Here is a 23,261-nt window from a genome sequence, read left to right on the forward strand (position 1 = left end):
TTACTATGAGTACTTTACAGAAACAATATATAACCTGCTACAACAAAGGGTGATTAGGAAGTGCAGCAGAGTGTATATATGCATACCCAAGATGCAAACACAGAAGCCGGAGATTTAGAAGTGATGCAAAAGTGCTAAATTCTACAGGAACTGAAGTCACTGCATTAGATTGAAAACTGTTTGGCTTTTGCCAGTATTCTGATATCCTAAGCAGATATGCAACAGAGTCAGGGAAGCAAAAGAGTCACTTTGAAATATAAAACAAACCCTTTTTGTTTTTAGAAACTAAATGGATTTATAGGCATATATGAAAGGAGAAAAAGAACTTTCAGATATGGTACATCCGTTTAAAAGGCAGAAATCACAGGCATCTTTGATTCAAGGAGAGGAGGGAAAAGGAAGGGGCCGTAAGACCAATTGCAGTCTGATATACTTCAGTTAATAAATTCAGAACTATGCCAAATAAAGTGTGAAAGAAACCACAGCAGGGTATCAAGTACCCGAAAGACGGCACAGCTGGTGAAAGACTGTCACAAAACCTTTTCATGAGGTGTAAGCTAGATGAGGAAAATTATCAAATGACAGAGGGCAAAAAGGGAAGTAATAACAAATTTACATTGTTAGCATCAATGAATCAGCCAGTATCAGAGACAGACAACAAGGGATCAGTGTAATGAGGGTTAAATCACATGACAAGGTAAGGCAAACAGGAATTTTGGGGCAGATCTTCAGTTGGTATAAATTGGCATAGCTCCATTGGCTTCAACGGAGTTATACCAATTTACACCAAAGTAGGATCTGATCCATTTTGTGCTGAAGGAGAGACTACTTAGAAGATATTAAGTTAGGATGTTGGGAAGATATGCTAAATTAATAATGGAATGTTTTATCTTCTATCAACCCCATCTAACTGGCCCCTGTTAAAACAACAGAGGATAGCAATAGCCAATGCATGGAGTTTCTGAAGATCCTCAGCAGATTTTGAGCAAAATTCTGTTCTCAAATGCTAACATACCCTTGTTTGCTGAGCTCTAAGTGACATTTCTCACATTTTTCCTTTTGTTTTATACGTTATGTTTTTGAAAAACGTTAGTTGCTGTTTTATTCACTCCTATTTTTGAGTGTATAAGAGAAATATAAATAATGAGCAATGCAACTAAATGATGGCAGGAATAACCCAATAGACCTGCATAGTCATTGGAATATTAAGCACTTGGAAGGTTTTGTGATGGCTGACTTTAGGTCAATGTTGTTACCAGGTTCAGAGCTATGTCATGCACTTACACCCAGTGCAAACCCAGCAACAAAAGTCAGTGGAGAATTCTGCTTGTAATGTCTAGTACCAAAATTCTTCCTTTCTGCCAAAAAAGAAATGAAAAAGTTTTATTACCACCCTCACCCCCCTACCACCAAAAAAGCCAAACCAAACAAAAACCTCTGAGGCCCTCTAGTTGTTTCTTACCACACGGAGGAATCAGTTCTAGTATCCTCATGAAAGGCTGGGATAGCACTGGCTACGGAGAATCCAAGCTCCAACCCTGTGGATCTGCATCCAGAAACCAAGAGCCCAGGTCGCGTCACATCTCCTCCATGCTCTGTCCCCTTTCCATTCACACAGCATGCTACCTTTTGCTCCTTAAGCAGGGCTGCGCATTCTGATTCCTTTCACGGGGGCCAAGGAAACAGTGGGATTTTTTACACTGATCTCACTAGCAGTAATTTCCATGATTTCTTGATGTGAGCTTTCAGTCTCTTCTCCTGCATGCAAGCTGCAAAGACTGGCTGCTCAGCCTCTCCTCTTCCCCATTAATTGGCCATGCTCAGGAATGAATGACTGAGCCCCAAGCATGCTTTGCACTGTGGTCCTCACACATGCTTTGGGCAGCTTGGGTGGAGGTAGAAGCCAGGGGAAAGCAGGTTAAATAACAACGAGTTGCTCCTTTGCTTCTGCTATTTTCAGGGCTTCTCTGCCCTCTTGCTCCCCCAGTACTTACATTTGTTTGCTGGGAAAATACGTATTAGCAGGATATATGGACCAAATGGTCAACATTTCTCTTCAACCTATATACTATAGTCGTGGCTCTCAACCTTTCCAGGCTACTTTACCCCTTTCAGGAGTCTGATTTGTCTTGCGTAACCCCAAGTTCCATCTCACTTAAAAACTACTTGCTCACAAAATCAGACAAATATACAAAAGTGTCACAGCACACTATTACTGAAAAAAATGTTACTTTCTAATTTTTACCATATAATTCAAAAATAAACCAACTGAAATATAGGTATTTTACTTAGAGCAATATAAACAAGTAATTGTCTGTATGAAATTTTAGTTTGTACTGACTTTGCTGGTGATTTTTATGTAGCCTGTTGTAAAACTTGGCAAATAGGTAGATGAGTTGATGTACCCCCTGGAAGACGTCTGCATACTCCCAGGGGCATCTAGCGTACCCTTGGTTGAGAACCACTGTACTATAGTGAAGCCTGGAGTACTAACATGGCAGGAGTTTTACAAAACTCACCGAGGTGGGGCTAATTTCTCTTGAGATAGCTGTTTGTTTTTATATTAGTACATTGCTGTATTTCTTTAGAACCCTGTGACAATTTATGAATTCCAGTTTGAGATCATGAATATATATTTCCTTAACTACAAACTCAATTTTGAAGAGGAGCTTATCTGCCTTGTTTTTTTACCTCCATGTTTGACTGAAACTACAAGGAAGGGTAAAAACAATGAGGAGTTCTTGTGGTACCTTAGAGACTAATAAATTCATTTGGGCATAAGCTTTTGTGAGCTAAAACTCACTTCATCAGATGCATGGAGTGAAAAATACAGTAAGCAGTATATATATACACACAGCACTTGAAAAGATGGGAGTTGCCTTACCAAGAAGGGGCTCAGTGCCAACGAGGCCAATTCAATTAAGGTGGAAGTGGCCTATTTCAACAGTTGACATGAAGGGGTGAAATAGCAAGAGAAGGAAAATTATTTTTGCAGTGTTAATGAGGGCAATGCAATCAAGGTAGATGTCAGTCATTTCCAACAGTTGACAAGAAGGTATGAGTATCAGCAGAGGGAAAAATTACTTTCCGTAGTGACCCATCCACTCCCAGTCTTTATTCAGGCCTAATTTGATGGTGTCCAGTTTGCAAATTAATTCCAGTTCTGCAGTTTCTCATTGAAGTCTGTTTTTGAAGTTTTTTGTTGAAGAATTGACACTTTTAAGTCTGTTATTGAGTGTCCAGGGAGACTGAAGTGTTCTCCTACTGGTTTTTGAATGTTACAATTCTTGATGTCTGATTTGTGTCCATTTATTCTTTTGCGTAGAGACTGTCCAGTTTGACCAATGTACATGGCAGAGGGGCATTGCTGGCATGTGATGGCATATATCACATTGGTAGATGTGCAGGTGAACAAGCCCCTGATGGTGTGCTGATGTGGTTAGGTTCTATGATGGTGTCCCTTGAATAGATACATGGACAGAGTTGGCAACAGGATTTGTTGCAGGAATTGGTTCCTGGGTTAGTATTTTTGTTGGACGGTGTGTAGTTGCTGGTGAGTATTTGCTTCAGGTTAGGGAGCTGTCTGTAAGCAAGGACTGGCCTGTCTCCCAAGGTCTGAGAGAGTGAGGGATCATCTTTCAGGATAGGTTGTAGATCCCTCATGATGCACTGGAGAAGTTTTAGTTGGGGGCTGTAGATGATGGCTAGTGGAGCTCTGTTACTTTCTTTGTTGGGCCTGTCCTGTAGTAGGTGACTTCTGGGTACCCTTCTAGCTCTGTCAATCTGTTTCGTCATTTCACCAGGTGGGTACTGTAGTTTTAAGAATGCTTGATAGAGATCCTGTAGGTGTTTGTCTAAGGATTGGAGCAAATGTGGTTGTATCTTAGAACTTGGCTGTAGACAATGGATCATGTGATGTGGTCTGGATGAAAGCTGGAGGCACGTAGGTAAGTATAGCAGTCAGTAGGTTTCCAGTAAAGGGTGGTGTTTATTTGACCATCGCTTATTTGCACTGTAGTGTCCAGGAAATGGATTTCTTGTGCGGACTGGTCTAGGCAGAGGTTGATGGTGGGGTGGAAATTGTTGAAATCCTGGTGGAATATCTCAAGGACCTCCTTCCCATGGGTCCAGATGATGAAGATGTCATCAATGTAGTGCAAATAGAGTAGGGGCACTAGGGGACGAGAGCTGAGGAAGCGTTGTTCTAAGTCAGCCATAAAAATGTTGGCATACCACAAGGACTCCTCATTGTTTTTGCTGATACAGACTAATACAGCTACCGCTCTGAAACCTACAAGGGATAGTGACACTATGCTAACAATGGAGGGCTGTTAAACCTTGATGGTCCTCTATTTACACAGAAGCACCCTTGGACAAAGAGTTGGCTACTACCCAAAAGAACCATTCAGCCCAGGTGAGCTGGTACCTAAGCAACAGATCACTTCTGGAAGACTCTGATCACCTGAGGAGGTGATATGGGGGATCACGTGACAAAGTGGAGCAGAGGTTAGAAAAGAAAGGGTCTCTCAGACAGACATGCAGAAGTGGCGGGTCAGAGCACCGGTGGCAAGGTGAGCTGAGGCTGTGGGGGTGGAGGAACAGCAGGGGAGGGGCCAGGGGTTAGCCTCCTGCCTTGGAACTCAAGGGCTGGATGTGTCCTGCGGGCTGTAGTTTGCCCACCTCTGAACTAGAGCTGTCTATTTCTTGTGCTAAGTAAAATATAGTTGTGGTAGAAACCTCTGCAAAAATCTGTGAGTCGTATTCTTCGACTATCACATATCCCTGCCATGGTAAACTGTAAACTAGAGTGTCCACAAGGCTGGAGCTCTGGGAAAGGATATGATTAAGCTCCTGGGGTGTCAGCACTGGTCCTGAAGGCCTAGAGCAGCTGCATCACCAAATCCTACTTCTGTGAAGGGGTAACAGACCCAGAGGTGGGATCCATGAAGAGACTTTGGCATTGCAGTACTGACTGTCATAGCACCTAAGCAGAAAAATCACAGGAAAACTGTGATCCACAAAGCTTGAGTTAGATGCCTACGGAGAGGTAGGTACCTAAGTTCATTTTTGAGAGAATGAGTTAGGCGCTTGCCTCACTCCACACAAAATGGCTGGAGGAGGAATGCCATTCACCCGATAACCTTTAATCCTGTGATTAAAGCTCTTACAGTGGATGTGGGAAATGCAGGTTCAATTCCTCACTCTCTGCCCGATGTGGAGAAGGGATACGAATAGGCGTCTCCAACCTCTCATGAGAGTGATCTAACCACTGAGCCATGTGATATTCTGATGTGACGCTCCTCAATCTCTCCAGCTGAAATTGTTGCACTGCGTATAAAGAAAGAATGACTAGAGATAGGAGACTAGGTCCAGGGTCTCCCCCACTCTAGTATGTGCACTGGACTATAAGTCATTTTCATTCTGGGATCCAAACACGGTACCCTGAAGCAGCAAAAGGAACTTTACCAGAGCTGGTAGAGGCCCCCACATTGTTTTTTTCCAAAAAAATATTTAAGATCATGGGGAACTCTGATATATAAATTCACTCAGTTCACCAATTAAGCATTTAAAAAAAGTTAATAGGCACATTTCTGCATCCTTAGCATGAGTGTAATTCCTGATGAGGTTACTGGCAATTTACATGTATAATAACTGCAGAACCAGGCATACAGGAAGTGCAAAAAATATAATGGAGAAACTAACCAATTCTCTTTCTATGGGTAATACTGTATCCCCACCACCACCACCCACACATATAATTCACATTTAATATGTTCTGTTCTACTAATCTTTAACTGAAAATAGTCCATGCTCATTTTCCAGTCCTCACGCTATTTGGCAGGATTCTCCCCAAATGCCTTTTTCCTAGAAAGAGTTCGGAACCTGATAAATATCTGAGAGCTCACTGAACAAAGTAATTTCCACCTCAGGCTGAATGGTTGGCTTTGATTCAGCTGAATGTCCAGGAATTGTACACAAGCTGAGGATGAACAGAGCCACTGAGAAGATTTTGGCATCACTTTGTAGTTCTCGCTGTAACCATATGTAGAACTTCAAGGATATTGTTGTTTAATGCCAGCTCCAAAGACACAGCTGATGTTTTGACCAGCAAAAGTCAAGTCTGAACTCTCAGGTGACTACCTTGCACCAGTTCAATAACTGGACATTTCTTTAGTTTGGATGTTTGCTGGCGCACTATGTAGATAAACTGCAATGATGTTAACCTATCAGTTTATAGTGGCACTTTTCTCCCCACCAGGCTCTGCCAGATCAGACACCAAATAATCTGTGCGTTTCAAGCCCCTCATGGCAGCCTCTAGCTGTTGTCACAGCAACCCACAACAGACTCCATAGACACAGCTGGACAAAACCACCGTTCAGCCCCTAGGCTGCTAAACAAGCTACAGTGCACGTGCTAAGTGCAAGCAGGTGTTGCCCGCACTGCACCCCTCTGCCTTTGCGTGGCACGTTCACTGGCGGGAAAGCGAGCCCCGGCGAGGACCCTCTGCTATGGGGCAGCGTCTCTGCTCCAAGCTGTCAGGCCGCCGTGCACCTGCCGGGGGGCCCCCGCCCCAGCCAGCCGCCGTGGGCAGGCGCAGGGAGCGGCTAAGCGCAAGCTAGCCCCGCAGCTGAGGCTCCGTTACACCGAGCCAGCCCGGCTGTGACCGCAGCCCGCTGCTCGCACACGCTGGGGCTGGCGGGGAGTCTCCGCGTGCCAAGAAGTTTAGGGCAACCGCGCGCTGGGCGACTCGGCACCTACCCGGGAGGGGCCGCGCTGCCTCGCCGCCGTCAGGCTGGGCGGGGGGGACACACGGACCCAGCGGCTGCTGCTCCTCAGGTCGGGCGCGCAGAGCTAGGGGCCAGCGCGGCCTTGCAGGGGGGCAGCATGGCGCTGTCGCGCTCCTTGGTAGCGCTGCTCCTGTCCGGCCAGGGCGCGCGCGGCTTCCCGACCCGCTCCTCTCTCCCCAGCCCGCCCCACGAGGAGACTGAGGCAGGAGCGAAGCTCCTCGCTCCGCGGCGGGAGCCGCTGCCACTCTTGTCCTGGTGACGTCTGTACACTCCGTGCTATTTATAGCGGAGCATTGGATTTCATTCATGAAAACAGGGCCTGGAGTCTGTGCGTAAAGGAGGAGGGAGGCTGGAGGCGCTCTAGGGACCCGTGCCTGCAACCTGCCGCCAAGGCCACCCCCGTGCACAACAGCCCCTCCAACTCCCGGGCGCATGCACCCACACCACGGAGCAACAGCCGGCACCAGGCTGGCCTGCGTGCTGCAAGCACGGATCCGTACAGCCGCATCTCGCAACCAGCGCACGCCAACCGCACAGCCCGTTCCAGCTTAGCTAGGCTGCAGCACTGCTTATTGTGCGCCCCTGGGAGCGCTGCACACGCCCCTCCTTCTTAAATGCAAGGAGATGATCTTGTTTATAGCTTTATGTCCCGGTTCGTTACGAACCAGAGGAGGTCACACGTAAGTTAAAAAGGTCAAGCATTGGTCAGGTACGAACACGTCAATAAAAAAAAAAAAAAAAAAAAAAAAAAAAAGACAAGTCTCCGTGCTCTTTAGATAGGTCCTAGCCCTCACTAGATCATTTAGTAGTTGAATTTACCAATATCGGTTGTGATGTTTTGGCCACATCTCTCCCCTTTAATTTTTATTAACATGTCACTCCTGCATTAAAAGTCTATAGTAAACTGCTCGCAGTGTTGGTCCCAGCATAGTAGAGACACAAGGAAGGTAGAAGAGATTTAAAACGAAAGCTTCTGAGCTACACCCCGTTCCCTGTAGCGAAAGCTTATCTCTTTCACTAGACAGAAGTTGGTCCAATGAAAGATACTACCTCACCCACTTTGTCTCTATAGTAAATTGGTTAATTTAAATCTGAGGCTATCAAAATTAATAATATAAATGTAGAGCTGGAAGTGACCTCTTGAAGTCATCTAGTCCATTTCCAGTCCAGAAGCAGGACCAAGTACTCCCTTAATGGGAAATGATTGCAGTTACAAAACTAGAAGGCACCATGTTAACATGTGGCCCTCATGCCTAATAGCTGATCATTTGCCCTCCATAAGCATGCAGCTAACACTTTCCCCTAGTAACAGGCATATGTATAACTGTTTGGCTAAATGACACTTTCTCTATGCTGATGAAAATTTTACTAGAGGGAAGGAGACAATCTATTATAGCAAATTGGAGATTAATAGAAATGGAGTGCCCTCTAATAATGATACAATCCGTTTTTGAGAACAGCTTCTAAACTCCTTTTACAAAGACTCTTCACCTTAATAGGTTAACAATACCTGTGTTTGGCTTTAGTCAACTACATTTTTCAAATGCTCAGAAGCCAAACTCACATTAACCAGTCAGGCTAGAATACCTTGGGATAGAGCACAGTTATGTCAATCAGCTTTATAGTCTGCAATTTCATACCACAGGAGGCTGCAGTCCAAGCCTAGAATGAAATGTTACAAAGATTAATGATGTTACTTTACTAAGAGCTTGTCTACACCTGGAGTTATTCAGGAATCGCTACTGTGCTTTAATTTCACATACTATCTTTCCCACAATAAAACTTCCAAGTGTAGACAAGCCCCAACTTGGTACCTGACACAAAAGGTAAACAAAGAGCCTTATGAATTAAAAAGAGGTCTAAATCCTACATACTATCTTACAAGTGTAAACAAATATAATGGCCTTGCAGTCAATTCCAAATGGTAAATCATGAGTCATAATAATAAAAAAAATCATGAAATTGGTTTACAATGAGATTTAAACTAAATTTTTGCCTTTGGGTTTTTTTTTTGAGTTATGGGGTTTACATTTGCAACCTTTTCTCTGCAAACATAAGGGCTAGACAGTTGTTTGAAATAAAATCTGAAATCATCACATAGTCACACTGCTCCAGGAGCTGGGACTTGGAGAAAACACAGAGGCCCAAATCCATGAAGGGACTTTGGTGTTGCAGCACTGAAGCACCTAACTTTTAGGTGCCTAGAAAAATCACAGGAAAAACATTGCAATCCACAAAGTCTGGGTATAGGGGCGGAGGTGCCTAACTATGAAAGGGGAAGAGATACATGCCTTAGATCGCAATCTACAAAGCCAGCATGTTAGGTGGGGAACCACCTAAGCTAACCAATAGGAGATGTCATCCAGAAGGTAGTGTGCTAAACCCCAACCCTCTCAGAGAGATAGGTGCCTAGCTCTGTTTGTGATCCACAAACTTGGGGAAGATTGGTACTTGGCCACCTAAGTTGCGTGTAGGGGCCAAAATGAAGAGCTCCCTTATAACTACTGGATAGGGTACTCACCCATGATGTGAGAGACCCCCTCTTGAACTCCCACCTCCTGAAGAAGAGAAGGGATTTGAAAAGGCCTATGCCACCTCTCAGGTGAATGCTCTAATCACTAAGTTACAGTCATTCTAACTCTTTCACTGGCCCAGTTACTTCAATAATTGAATAATTAAATATTGAAGTGAAAACTTCAATAGGAGAGATTGGAACATTGTGAGGTGGGTCTCCCTCAAAGCCTAGGAACACTCACCTGAGAGGTAGCAGAGCCCTGTCCAAATCCCTTCTCCCCCTCAGGAAAACAGTGGGGGAAATCTGTTCTACATCTTAGATGTCTTTCACAAATACAAGGTTTATGGGGAATGAACAGGAAGTCTTAGTACATGAGCAAAATTACTTAATTGGTATCCAGAGCTGTGTAATTTTACTTATGTTACTTTTTTGCAATTTGGCATTGAGGCTTTAACTATGTGGGTAGATCAAAATCATTACTAACTACATCTTTTCTTCCTGTGTTTAGGTAATAGGTTGATACATTCTCCATTAGACTTTATCCATTAAAAAATTATAAAGAAAATGAAAGCCCTGGATTTTGTTTAAATGTGTTTAATATATGTATTTGCATACATCCTTCAAGTCATGTCCTACCAATACACCTTTTCTATCAATTGGTTTGTATTCAGAACTTTGCCTTTCCTACAGCAAATGTTTATGCATTCACAATTAGCTTTCTTTTCAAAACAATTCTGTATTGCATGCAGTCTGCTGGCAGTCTGAATTTTCTCCTTTATTGGAGTCCTAAGGACAGAGCTCAGCATTTGATCTAAGGATGCTGTTTTTATTCAGTGACGTCAATAGCTATTCTCAACTGATTACAAAACAAAGTAACCTGGTTAGATACAGATTTATCAATTTTCTGAGTACAACATGAAATTCTCCTTCAATTATCAGACACATCAGAATGTGTGACATATACAATGTCTTTTCCATTCATGCCAAGCTGCGTTACGGATATTCTGAAAGAATAGTACATTTTGCAATTTATGATTAACAATTACCATATTATTTTTAGGAATTACTCAGTAAATTCTAAATAGTGGTTCTCAAACTATTGTAGTGGTGACCCCCCCCCTTATAAATTAAAAACCACTTGTTTTCATATTTAACACCATTATAAATGCTGGAGGCAAAGCGGGGTTTGGGGTGGAGGCTGACAGCTTGCAATCCCCCCATGTAATAACCTCACGACCCCCTGAGGGGTCCTGACCCCCAGTTCGAGAACCCCTGTTCTAAATAGAGTCTAAGATTGTGATGACTTGATTTAGAATTCAATAGTTCCTCACACTCATATTGGAACCGTAATATCAATGACACACAGTACCACTGTTTTCCTCTGAAGAGACTTTCGTATTCCTTTCCACTGGTTTTCCATTCCAATCACCACATTGTCTTGATAAGGGAGACTATTGGAGCTATAGTTTATACTTAGAATGTGCATGCTGCAGTTTTGAACCTGTAGCAAAGGGCTATGCTTTAAATGTTAGTCTGTTCACCTCTAGCGTGCCAGCTTTGAATTTTTTCTTATTTAAGCAACAGACTTTGAAGGGGAGGGGGAACACTACATCCTAATTCCTCTTACTCACATCTTTTATGCCATCAGAACTTCTGCCATCTACTCTTCTACATTCCAGTTCTTAAGTACCCCCTACTGTTTTATTTCTACATAAAGACTGTGATTCAAATAAGCCCGAGACTGTCTTACTATGAGTAGGGCTTGCCATGAGCCAAGTAGTTAGCCCCAGAAAGTCCGCCCCATACAGAATTGGCCAATTTAACCACTTACCCAGGGCCCAAATGTCCAAGCTGTACATTGGGGAGTTCTTATTTGCCCTAGTCCCATTTATTTCTGAGGGGGTTGCACAACCTGGTGCTGAGAAGGAAGTGCAGTAGTTTAAAGTGGTCTGAGTATAAACTAGGAATAATGGAATGAATTAAGCAAAACACATTTTTGGCTGAATATCAGGAACAAGAGGAACAGATGAATGCATTATGTAATAGTCTCCCAAGAGAAGCAGTGGAAGGGCCATTGCTCATCTCATTTAAAAACTAGACTGGATAAAGCACTGGAGAGAATACATTGTATGGCCTAGTCTCGCATTAGTACTGGGTGTTTGGATAACAGGTGACATGGTTTTTGATTTCTATTATTTTTCAGGGATTAAGATGGAGGCCGTACTGTACCAAATCAGTTATCCATCTGCCAGTATATCATAATAAAATACTATTTATTTTATACTGCTCTCTTACTTGCTAATTCAAATATCTGCAGTTTTTAAACTGCAAAACAAAACACTTATATTTTGTAATTATTAAACAATCTCTAGTATCACAGTTAGAAATTTGTGTGTTCATGCCATGGCCATTTAGTACGTAAAGCATGACACTGGATGATTGCAAGCATTATTAGTTGATGGATCACATTGATTCTTGTTACTCAGAACTTGAACTAGACTAGTTGAGTGTTTTCCACTCAAACATTTATCATTTTGCCATTTGCCTGGGAGCAATGTTGAAAGCAGTTCCACCAAAGCACAGGGAGGCCATTCTAAATTTTGGAAGGGATGTCTACTGTATATGTTTTCAACAGTTTCAGCAACTTTTTATTGTATGAGAATGTCAGATTGCGTTAATATTTTTATTAGTGTACCGTGAAATAAAAAAACTGTTGGAATACTGTATTCCTTGTTACATTAACTAAAATTAGTCTAATTATTGCATTAAGCATATTAAAGTTTGCCAGCATGAGAAGAATTAAATTAATTTCCAAGAAAATTTTTCTTTTTCCCAGTCTCTCTTTCAGCACTATTCTTGTCCAGGGAAGGTGTGTACAACACTGATGTATTATAATCATTCTCTAACACCATTTCACAGGAAAACATGCACTTCTTATGGCTACATATATGTGAAATTATGATCCCAGTGACTATTTCTTACTCAGGCAGAATTTCCACTGACTTTGTATCTAGACTATTATCCATTCATCTATCCCACATGTGGTGCTGGTAATAAATAGCATTTATCATATACTTTTTTTTTTTTTTTTTTTTACCACCATCTACCCTGAACTTTGTTCACTAATCCATCTCAGTCAGGATCTCCTTTAAACATTCCAAACTTCTAAGTAATTTCCAATAGGTGTCTTCTTAAAGAAAAGAACAAAGAACTCTCTCTTAGAGAAGCACTTCCTTCTCCCTTGATATCCTTGATGTGGGCTGTTCCCACATAATTACACTAGCCAGAGGTGCAGGTAGGTCAAAATCACTCCATACCAGTGGCAAGTTTAAGGGGCTGATATCTGGATCACTTTGGGCTGGAATTGGGAGTTTGTATATTATTGGAAAGGGGGAGCTTCCCAGTGGGAAACACGGTCCTTCTTCTAGCCCTTGATTCAAGACGTTGTGCTTTAAAACATCATCATCATCACTGGAAAAGCTCTTTCAGATAATTTTTAGAGATACCTAAAATGCACTCTCATTTTTTTCTTCTTCAGACCTGCATACATGAATGCATTGTACTAAGAGAGCCTAGCTTTACAGGTGGATGGATATGAAATACTGTCAGTACAAGATTTAAAAACTGAAATATTTCTTGAAAAGCGTTCCTAGTGAAGTGTGTGGGCATACATGCACACACAGAACTAGATAGAAATCTCTACATATACGTCCCATTGCTGCCCAGGACTTGCTAGTATTCTGATGCTGTATACAGATCACTAGCACAAATCTCCCACAGAACTCTTTACATGAAAGGGAAGGAGGTGGGAATGAATGGTCTGTGAAAACTAATTTTATGGGCTTTGTATCATTGTTTAAGAGTAAGAAGAGTGGCAGATAACCATATCTTGTTATATTCAGTATACTAAACTAGCAGTGCTGGATTAAATGGTAGAATCAAGGACAGCTTAGTATAATTTTGTTAATCTTTGAGAAACAGCCTAGTCAAATACGATTTACTCTACAGCAACTCTGCATCATACGCTACAATATGCTGAAGTAAAAGCTTCCCATCATTGTCGTAGCTTTCCCTACTCAGATTTGAACCTTAGCGTTCATAACCTGAGAAGCTAGCATAAACTCCTCTAAGCTTAATTACCAGCTTAGATCTGATAGCCTGCCACCAACCAGGAATTCCAGTGCCTGGTACACTCTGGTCCCCCCAAAACCTTCTGGGGACCAAGAACCCAATCCTATTCTTAAACAGGAGATAAGACGATTTCTTACTTGTATCTTTTTCCTCCAGATTTTCCCGCCCTGGTATACTAGAGATTCCGTCTCAATCCTGAAACAAGATAGAGAGACAATTACTCTCCCTTCCTCCTCTTCCCCCATCCCAGTCTCCCTGAGAGAACATATACCTGGACGAGTTCTATCGCCTTGTCTAACTAAAAGAAGTCAATCAGTTCTAAAAAAGAGCGTTAGTATAAAAAGACAAAAAAAATAATCTCTGTATCAAAGTGACAATACAGGGCTATTGCTTAAAAGAAAAATATAAATAAACAGCCTTATTCAAAAAGATATCCAATTTAAAACATTCCAGCAAACTACACACATGCAAATACAAAAAAACCAAAAACAGCCTATTGTTTTTTCTACCTTTGTACTTACAACTTTGAAACTGAAGATTAGAAGCTTGAAGACAGAAAAAGATCCCCTCTCATAGCTGAGAGCCAGACAAAGACAAAGACACAGACCCAAACATTCCCTCCCTCAGCTTTGAAAAATCTGGTTTCCTAATTGGTCCTCTGGTCAGGTGTTTGGTTCCCTTTGTTAACCCTTTACAGGTGAAAGGAACATTAACCCTTAGCTATCTGTTTATGACAATCATGTTTTAGGGTCTGACCCAAAGCCTGCTGTAATGAACAGAATGACCAATATATTTTGGATCAGGCTTTAATATTAAATTTAAAAAAAAATCTGAGGTATCAGTCACACCATGCAACTCTTACAATATTTTGTTAATGAATGAAATAAGCAAGATTATGACATTTAATGAATGAAATGTATCTGTGTTCCATTGGTGTCTTTCACTTGTTTTCCTCATGGAAGTGCTGCATTTATTTGTCTTATTTATCTCCTGTACACCCTTGATATGTTATAGACAAGAAGGAATATTGTGGCTTTAACCTTTGAAAAGTCTCTCTATTTAGAGTTAAGCCTGAAACTCTTACTATGTTGCTCTCTACGCTACACAGCAGTACACTGCTACTTTGTGCATGTGAATGACTGCGGGGTGGGGGCAGGGGAAGGAGAGAGAGTTATCCATAGTTGGGTAGCTTCATCCTTAGCTCCACATTATTTAAGGCATGAAGCATTACTGCAGCAATTATGGTCTCCCATTTAATTGTGTACTTAGGGACCTTTAACCAAATCATAATAAGTATTCTAGCACCATTGCTTCTTTACTAATCAGTCCTTGGAAGTCACACTGACACATTACTCTGTATTATACTAGTTATTTACTCCTAAAGTTACAGAATTTATAAAAAATAAGCCCATTACAGTACTCTCCAAATTCAGTATTAAAAACCTCAGAAGTAAACCAAAAATAAGGTGCTATTTTCAATTTAGCTAACAACTGCCCCACACAATGCCAGAGAACAGGTATGTTTTATGATGTGTTTAAAAATCTCAAGAACGTCACCAGATGCTTTTCTTCACAAAAAGATGTATTTGGGCAAAAATGCAAACAGTTAAGAATAGCAATTGCCTGCAAAATTTTACTAAGCTATATTTGAGTTACAAGAGCAAACCAAACACTTTCCCCCTCACTCCACCACCATTATCTGACTTAGATACTTGAAATTCATTTATTTTTCACATTAGGTCTCTAGCTGCAATTCATGTCTATGGCTGAAACACTATTGTACTGTTATTGTAAGAGAAATGTTGACAGTCCTTTACAGTGTTGCTAGTGGAAACCACTATTGTAATCCTCCTTTCTTTGTGTGTTTAAAGGAGTCAAATTCATCCCTGGTGTATTTCCAGTGGAGATAGTGTTGTTGCCCCACAGATAAATTTGGTCCAGTGTCACTTTCCAAAGAGGACTGGAAAGGATTTGTTGAAATGTTTCCTCTTTATTTAGGGCCAAATTCTGCATAGAAATCTGTGTGCATGTGACACAGCCAGGAAGACGTGTCTCTGATTGAACACCCAAGCCTGGGGTGTGTCACTTTTGCGACGAACCTGTGAAATCACAAGAACTGCAACAAGTGGCAGTATGAGAAGGCCACAGGACTGCAGCAAAGAATATGAGCTATCTTCCTCTCAGACTGAAGAGAAATTGAAGGCAGCAATCAAGCATGCATGTGTGGCCGTAAGTCTGAGTTGGACTTTTTAGGAGGTGCCACCCAGGTGAAAGCTATAAGCATCTCTGATTCTGGGCCCTTTTGGAGGTATGCCCAACCTCTGGTTAAGTCTGGGACCCAGGAGAAATGGGTCCTGTGTCATGCCAGCCAAGCAATTTAAACTCAGACTTTCAGAGATCTCCATTAACTGTGTGCTCCTCTTATTGTGAGTACCAAACCTGAGATTGCTAGTGTCTCATTTTTAGAAGGGTTGAGTACTAACAGTTCCAGTACAAATCAATGAGAGCTCTGGACATACTGTGCCTCTGGGGAAAAAAAATAATCTCAGATGCTGAGTGTCTTTAGTTGGGCTTCCAGCTATTCAGATACTCAGAGTTTGTTGGACACTTAAAACCTGTGACCTTAGTCTCTCAGTGACTCAGTTCCCCATATATCAAATGGGGTTAGTATTGTTCCCCTACCTATCAGTGGTGTTGTGAAGATAAAATTCAGTCTTGTTTGTGAGCTCAGATACTATAAGCATAATAGAAAAGCCCATGAAGAAGTTAATTCTGTATTCAGTACAGGGTTTGGATAGCATGCAGTAAGGAAGGCCTGGGGCTATCCATAGAATGGTGGGCCTAAAGAGGAATACTGAACAACTTCACAAGCAGTCCTGTACACATGAGGAGGCAAAGGTCCCATATAACACAGAATGTGATCACGTAATTAAAGACTACGTTGTAATGCATGCCTGCAAAGGGACAGAAATAAGGTTGCACAAAAAAATATAGTTCTGATATTTCCTGATCTGAGTGCTTAAATTTGTAACTCTAATGTTACGAAAATGTAATATTTGATATATGCTCTACAAATAGTAAAATCCAAAGATATGAATGAGCAAATGGACTATTTCTGCTCTCTGACAGACAATCAGTTCATGAAAATATACTGCTTAAAAGCAATATTTTTCTGCATTTTGTGTTGCTAGCCAAGGAGTCCTTTTGAGACAGAAAATGAGGATGGAGTGGAGAACCCATCCATGAGTATGTATCTAGTAGGGTCCTTTAAGCCGGCAAAGAATTTTATAGGAAGAAAGAAATTACTACAAATTACATCTCCCTTGCAGCACCAAAATAATTAACTTGATATTGTTAATTGAACCATTTGCCTTAAAAACCTTGAAAATTAATTCCATACCATTGAGAAGGCTCCTATGATATTTTAATAATTCATACTATCATGTTATACATGTATAAAAATACATATTGTTTGCAGGAACTTCAAAACATACAGGAAGACTCGGTTACAAATATATATTTTCTAACTATAAAAATGTCACCGGAGATGCTGGGAGAAACTCTCCGGGGCTTTAAGGTTAGATTTTAGCTACCAATTTGAGCACTGAGCCAATGCATATTGATGACAACAAAAATAATTCCATTCACTTCAGTAGGCCTTGTATCAGGCCCTGAATGCTGGATTTCCCTGCTTCTGGTAGAATGCACCCTGAGGGTGGCCCCGTGCCCGGTTTTCAGCCAGAAAGGCTAGTCAAAAAGGGGACCTGACAGTGTCCAGTCAGATCTACTGACTGGACATCCAAAGTCTGGTTACTGCAGTGGGAAGGCACCTGCCCCAGCTCCTACCAGCCGGAGCTGCCTCCTACCTGCATCAGGTGGCTGCAGCTCCTAGCCCCAGCAAAGCAGACAAGTCCCTCCTGACCTGGGTGGGGGAGGGGAATACAGGAGGATGGGGGAGGAGTCTTGGGGAAAGAGGTAGGGCAGAGCCTGGGCCTTGTGGGGGGGCAAAGGCGGGTTAAGAGAGGTTCTGGCACTCCTGCTGGAGTGTCCAGTTTTTAAATATTACCAAGTTGACAACTCTATACTGCTTCATCATTTCTGCCAGAGACTATTTATTCCTAGGGCTCTTAAAAATACTCCTGAAGAGCAGTTTTTTTGCCTTTGCCTCAAGTGTTATGTGTGTCTTTGTAAAATTCCCTGAAGCTAATAACCTCTAGATACATTCCTGTGCTGGATGCCCTGTGGAAGTTTTTCATTTACAAAAAAATGTGATATAGAAGTTAATTTTCTTGGTTCTATTGCACAGAATTCTTTTACAGTCCTGTATGAATTCAAATATTTTTCCTCCTGACATGTTTTAGTAATGTATGTTCTATTCATATATTTCTTGTGCTCAAATATACATAGAATATTATTTAAATCTCTTTATATACTATATATTTGTTTATTCATTCTGAACATATAACAAATAGAGAGAATTGAGAGACTGAAAATGATTTTGTTTTGTTAAGTTTTTGCGAACAGAAGAAGGTGGTTTTGGTTGACTAGCTCACAAACTATATAAACACAGTATGAACAATGTGCCAACTACTGACTCAGTGTGCAAATGCTCCCTATTCGGGATTGTATCTTGTGCAGAAGAGCATTAATCTGCTCCTGTGTGCTGGCTGGCTCCCCTCCCCACAATCTCTCTGACAGATTGTTCATGGCTAGAAGCGCACATCTGTACAGGGAGCTGTGGCTTCACCACGGTTGTGAGTTCAATCCTTGAGGTAGCCACTTAGGGATCTGGGGCAAAAATCAGTACTTGGTCCTGCTGGTGAAGGCAGGGGGCTGGACTCGATGACCTTTTGAGGTCCCTTCCAGTTCTAGGAGATAGGTATATCTCCAATTATTGTATTGTTTTATCAGAGGGCATATGTGGATTTAGATACCATGCTTGTCCTGACCCTGGGGCCATGCCCATTACATGCCTCTGCAGATTTTTGCAAGGAAGCAAGTATTTCAGTGGACAACCTCACCTTGCACTCCTACTTTCAAAAATGGGACTTAAGAGCTTTTGAAAATTTTACCCTAGCTCAAAAGCCACTAAACTTGGGAAGCTGTTTATTGTGCTAACATCACAAAAATGCAGAACTCTTACCTATTTTTTTTTCATTTAATGAAGAATTATCTGATTTATCTTTTTAAATGCAAAAATGATTGATTCTGGGGTTTGTTTGTTTCTTTCAGTTAAACTTTTCGGTATAAGCAGCTTTCCAACATAGGATCCATCTATGTTTAAGACATTTGAACAAGAATTTGCTGGACCTAAAGGTAATTGTAACAGACATAGTGATAAATGAAATGAAAAGTTATTTTTCTGGCAGTAAGTCTATACTCACCTCACCACAGGAGAAAAGAGTGTTCATATCCATTGTAACAGCTTGTTCAAAAGTGAACTTGTGTTGAGACAACTTTTCCTGTATTTCTTTACCGTAGTTCTCCTAAGAAAACAAATGCCATAACTTTTACTATGATCACACTAAAATAATAATATTCATATACAATACCAAGGACTTCTCTTATGGTTAATTTTATCTTAGAAAAATGTGTCTGTTCACTCCTCTAGGTGAATAAACAGTCTTTCAAACACATTCAGTATTACAGGTTGATACAATATCAATGTTAAAGCACTTTAACTGCTCACTCCACCTGCTCTGAAGAAACCAGTGGTAAACAGATGGGCTTTGGAATGTGACCTGAAGGTTAACACACAAGCTCTGATGGAACAAATTTGCTTTCTGTGGGAACTAAGCAATGAAGAGAGCATCTAGACTCTGGAGTATATTTTTCTCTGGATTTGCCTATGGAATATTTATTAATGTTACAGCATTGAAAAGAGGCTAGACAATGTAAATTAGTGACATTACATTGCATTTCTAAATCAAATCAAAAGAAAAAATATAAGTACTCCATCTTAGCATTTTCTATGGAATCCATCACTGTAGCATCAAAGTGCTGCACAGGTAACTAGATTTTTATAGGCCAATCTCTAGTGGACTTCATGGAGCATTCTGTGCTTTATCCACATCTTTGTAAGGAGCATATATATTTAACTCAAAGAAGAGGTTTGGCATCATGCCCCAAAGGTGGCAAGGCATCATATTAGTCTAATCTTCTCTGGAATTTGGCTCTGAGGAGATAGGCTACTGATTGTACACAAGCGCTTAGAGCATCTCTGTTTCTTCCACCTTTAGCCCTAGATGCAGTGAATTACAGAAATGCAGCCTAGAGGCAATAAACATATGGATTACTGTCACCAGAATCTCGTCTAGGAAGAAGAATTAAAATCTGTTAGACTAAATATAGAAGACATTTTTCACTCCAATGCTACCCAGTTATGAAGGTTCAATGGATCAAATAGAAGCTTTGTACCAGTTTGACAAATGGATATAAAGGGCAGACCTCTTTAATGGAAGGAGAGGACAGAGGCTTGTTTAATACTTCTAATCATTTCAACTATCTAATCTGCAACATTTCACTCTAGGTGAAGTTTGAGTCAGCTGTTTCTGATCCAAGTGCTCATCTTCTGTAGGCAATGTCACATGCTTGTGAAAGCATAGATTGTGTCCATGGAAAGTTAGGTCTATAGCTGGATGTCACTGGTGTATTATTGGCAGTGGCACCTCACCACTCCTCCAAATAATCTCATGTAGAACAACTGTGCACTGTATTGCAACCTCTCCTTCTCATGCCTCCTTGACTTTAACGTTCAATCCTGCCATCTCTCCAAAGCTCTACTCTAAATTTGCTCTCACATGCTTCTGTGAGGTACATATTTGGCCCTTCTTAAACCCTTCACTGATACCTATTATCTACAGATAAAGTTCCCCCATATCTTACTTCTGAGGGAATTCTGTGCCAAAAATTTTAGAATTATGCACACAATATTTTAAAATTCTGCAAATTCTTTCTCAATAAATGAATGTGGCTCCTGCATGGCAGTGGAGAGCACAGGCCACTGGCTACACTGAGGTGGGAGATCACCCTGAAGCCCCCAACTCCTCCATTATAGGGATTTGGCAGTGATGCTGCACCTGACTCTGACACAGTGCAAGGGCTGGGCTCACTGGGGAGTTCCAGATGCAGGGGCAATGGGACTCTGCAGGGGACACAGGTGAAGGTGGTTGGGGCTCGGGAGGGCTAGGTGTGGGGAGATGGGGTTCTGGGTGTGGGGGGCCTAGGAGGGGATCTGGGTGCTGAAGGGAGCAGAGCTTGAAGGGATGGAGGTCCAGGTGCAGCTAGTTAGGGATTAGTGGGATGAGGGTCTGGGGGTGGGGGGCTTGTTGGAGGGGTCCAGGTGTATAGGGGTAGGGCTTTCCAGGATGAAGGTTTGAGGGGCCTGCTTAATGGAGGAGCCACAGTTGCTGCCAAGGGTATGCCACATGCTGGGCTCCCACTTGCCCTTGTGATTCCCCTATCCCCTTTTTCTTCTCCATCCCCCCTCCCCTCACTCCCACATTCCTCTCCCCCGCCCTATTCCACCTCCTCTTCCATCCACCCCAGCCCGTCATTCCCTCATTCCCCCACCCCACCTATCCAGCCCCACCACAGGCACTCACTGTTGCACGGAATATAAAACAGGAAGGCTCCCAGGACATAGACGGGGAACACGACTGGCACTAGGACCCAGAAGGCGCCATTCAGCTACAAAGTCAGGGGATGGAGAGACGGAGCCTCCATCAGCTGGGCAGCTCTCTGCTTGCAGAAGGGGGGGAAGGAGCGAGTGGCATAAAACCCTGTGCCCCCCCCCATGGCTTGTCTCTGTTTGGAGGGGGGGCCAAAAAACTGTGCCCATGGTCTTTTCCCCCCCCGCCCCACAGCTTCCCTCCCGTTTTCCACAGGGAAACATAGGAAAACTGCGTGGGGGGGGGGCATTTTCTCTGGACATGCAGTCCTGCAGAATCCCACCTCCCCCAAAGATTAATATCTTAGCTCTCTTCTACTCTTCTGCACTCATCTCCTTTTGCACCCTCTACTACCCAGTACACTTCTGACACACTCTTTATATCCTTCTCCCTCAGCTGCCTTCTTTCAGGTGGACCCATTTGCCCAGAACTCCTATACTCTGTCAACTACACTTCACCCTAGGTTTCTTTAAGTTCATTCTCCAAACATGCTTCCCTTACTTAAAAACCAACCACAGACAATTAACAACAAAACAAGGCACAAAACACTTGTGCATGCATCAGTACCTCAGCAACTGAATTATCAGACAGTTGTCACACCTAGACAACTGCCCTTTTGTAAATGCATCTTTAAGCTATGAATATTTTTCCTCTTAATAAAGATGTCAGACTTGCAGGTCTAATTTCCAGTCTCTTAGAGCTTCCCTTTTAAGAAGGGACTGTTATTGACTCATCTCAATCCTGAATGCATATCACCTGTAGATGTAGCCCAGTGTGTCATCTGCTTTTAGCTTATCCAAATGCATGCTTATCACTGTTTCAACAATCTTTTCTCCAGTTTGACCTCATTAGCACCCACAAACACATCCTTCACAGAAGCATTATCAAGGTTCTACTGACCTAAATAAAAGTGCAAAGCTTGCCCTCTTAAAACAGTTAACTCATTCATAATTTCTTTTTCAGGAAATCAATAATTACTTACATTGTTGCCCTCTGATTTTCTCATATACAGTCCTACACATAAAGACTCTTGTCTTAAAATTATACCTCATGCTGCTTTCAAAATCCACAGATATTCCCTTCCTGTATGGAAGCAGTGGCTCTGCCACTCCATGGCAGCAATACCCGTGGAGGGTGCTCTGCAGTCTGTAGGCTGGACAACAGAGTGGGTAGGCAGGGAGGCATGTGGCTTACCTTCCCCCTTCCCCGGGCTCTGTAGAGCTCAGGATGGGAAATAATTCAGCTAGGGATATGTTATCCGGCCCATTTGTCCCTGGGGGATCTTCTTTCAATTAGGGATCTTGTCCCAGCAAAGTTGAGGCAGCCACTGCCAAGGGAAATAGGGCCAGAACTGATGCAGAGGGTCTCTGTATGGAATGCCTGGCCTCTGGAAGATTCCTCAGACAATATGTAATCTAGGAGACATGCTGGGTTTGTGGGCAGGCCCTTGGTCTCTTATGCAGTGGGAAATCTATTCCCTTGATAGAAGAATAGTAACTCCACAAGGAAAGCCTCAATGTGATTTTTCTCCTCTAATTTTCCTCAGCCTGCTGGATGTGTTGAAAGGGTCTGTTTTTTCTCCACAAAATATCGTTTACATTTCCTATTTTTTCCTCTTATCAAACTAACAGTTCTGCAGAATTTTACTCAATGAATCCATAGGATCTACTTTTTACTCCAAATTTTAAAAAACCCCACAATGTGTATAGGCGACAAGTTAAGTTTTCTGGAACATCATATGTGCCCCCTGTGCCATTTCCAATACCTCTTCAATAAGCTTTAGCCAATTTTCATCTATAGCAGGGGCAGGCAACCTATGGCACAGGTGCCAAAGGCGGCACACGAGCTGATTTTCAGTGGCACTCACACTGCTCGGGGTCCTGGCTACCAGACCAGGGGGCTCTGCATTTTAATTTAATTTTAAATGAAGCTTCTTAAACATTTTGAAAACTTTATTTACTTTACATACAATAATAGTTTAGTTATATATTATAGGCTTATAGAGAGACCCCAAAAACATTAAACTGTATTACTGGCAAGCGAAACCTTAAATTAGAGTGAATAAATGAAGACTCGGCACACCACTTCTGAAAGGTTGCCGACCCCTGATCTATAGCAACCCTTGCTTATAAACAATTACCAATTTTGCTTAATAC

General features: G+C 42.0%; 1 protein-coding gene across 5 annotated transcripts in view; it reads right to left on the reverse strand.

Annotated features, from left to right (window-relative positions):
* The window catches only part of RHOBTB1 (Rho related BTB domain containing 1), a 68,176-nt gene that overhangs the window by 41,795 nt on the left and 3,120 nt on the right, over positions 1-23,261 (reverse strand). For 3 of the 5 annotated variants that reach the window (XM_075072583.1, XM_032784981.2, XM_075072584.1), the window contains exon 2: positions 18,820-18,921. The gene's annotated coding sequence lies outside the window, so the exon portion shown is untranslated. Of the gene's footprint in view, positions 1-1,462; positions 1,550-6,760; positions 6,858-18,819; positions 18,922-23,261 lie in introns of those variants that run through there. The other 2 variants (XM_032784980.2, XM_032784984.2) reach the window with 2 other exon arrangements.

Source organism: Chelonoidis abingdonii, chromosome 15 (assembly GCF_003597395.2).
Source record: "Chelonoidis abingdonii isolate Lonesome George chromosome 15, CheloAbing_2.0, whole genome shotgun sequence".
Taxonomy (NCBI): domain Eukaryota; kingdom Metazoa; phylum Chordata; order Testudines; family Testudinidae; genus Chelonoidis; species Chelonoidis abingdonii.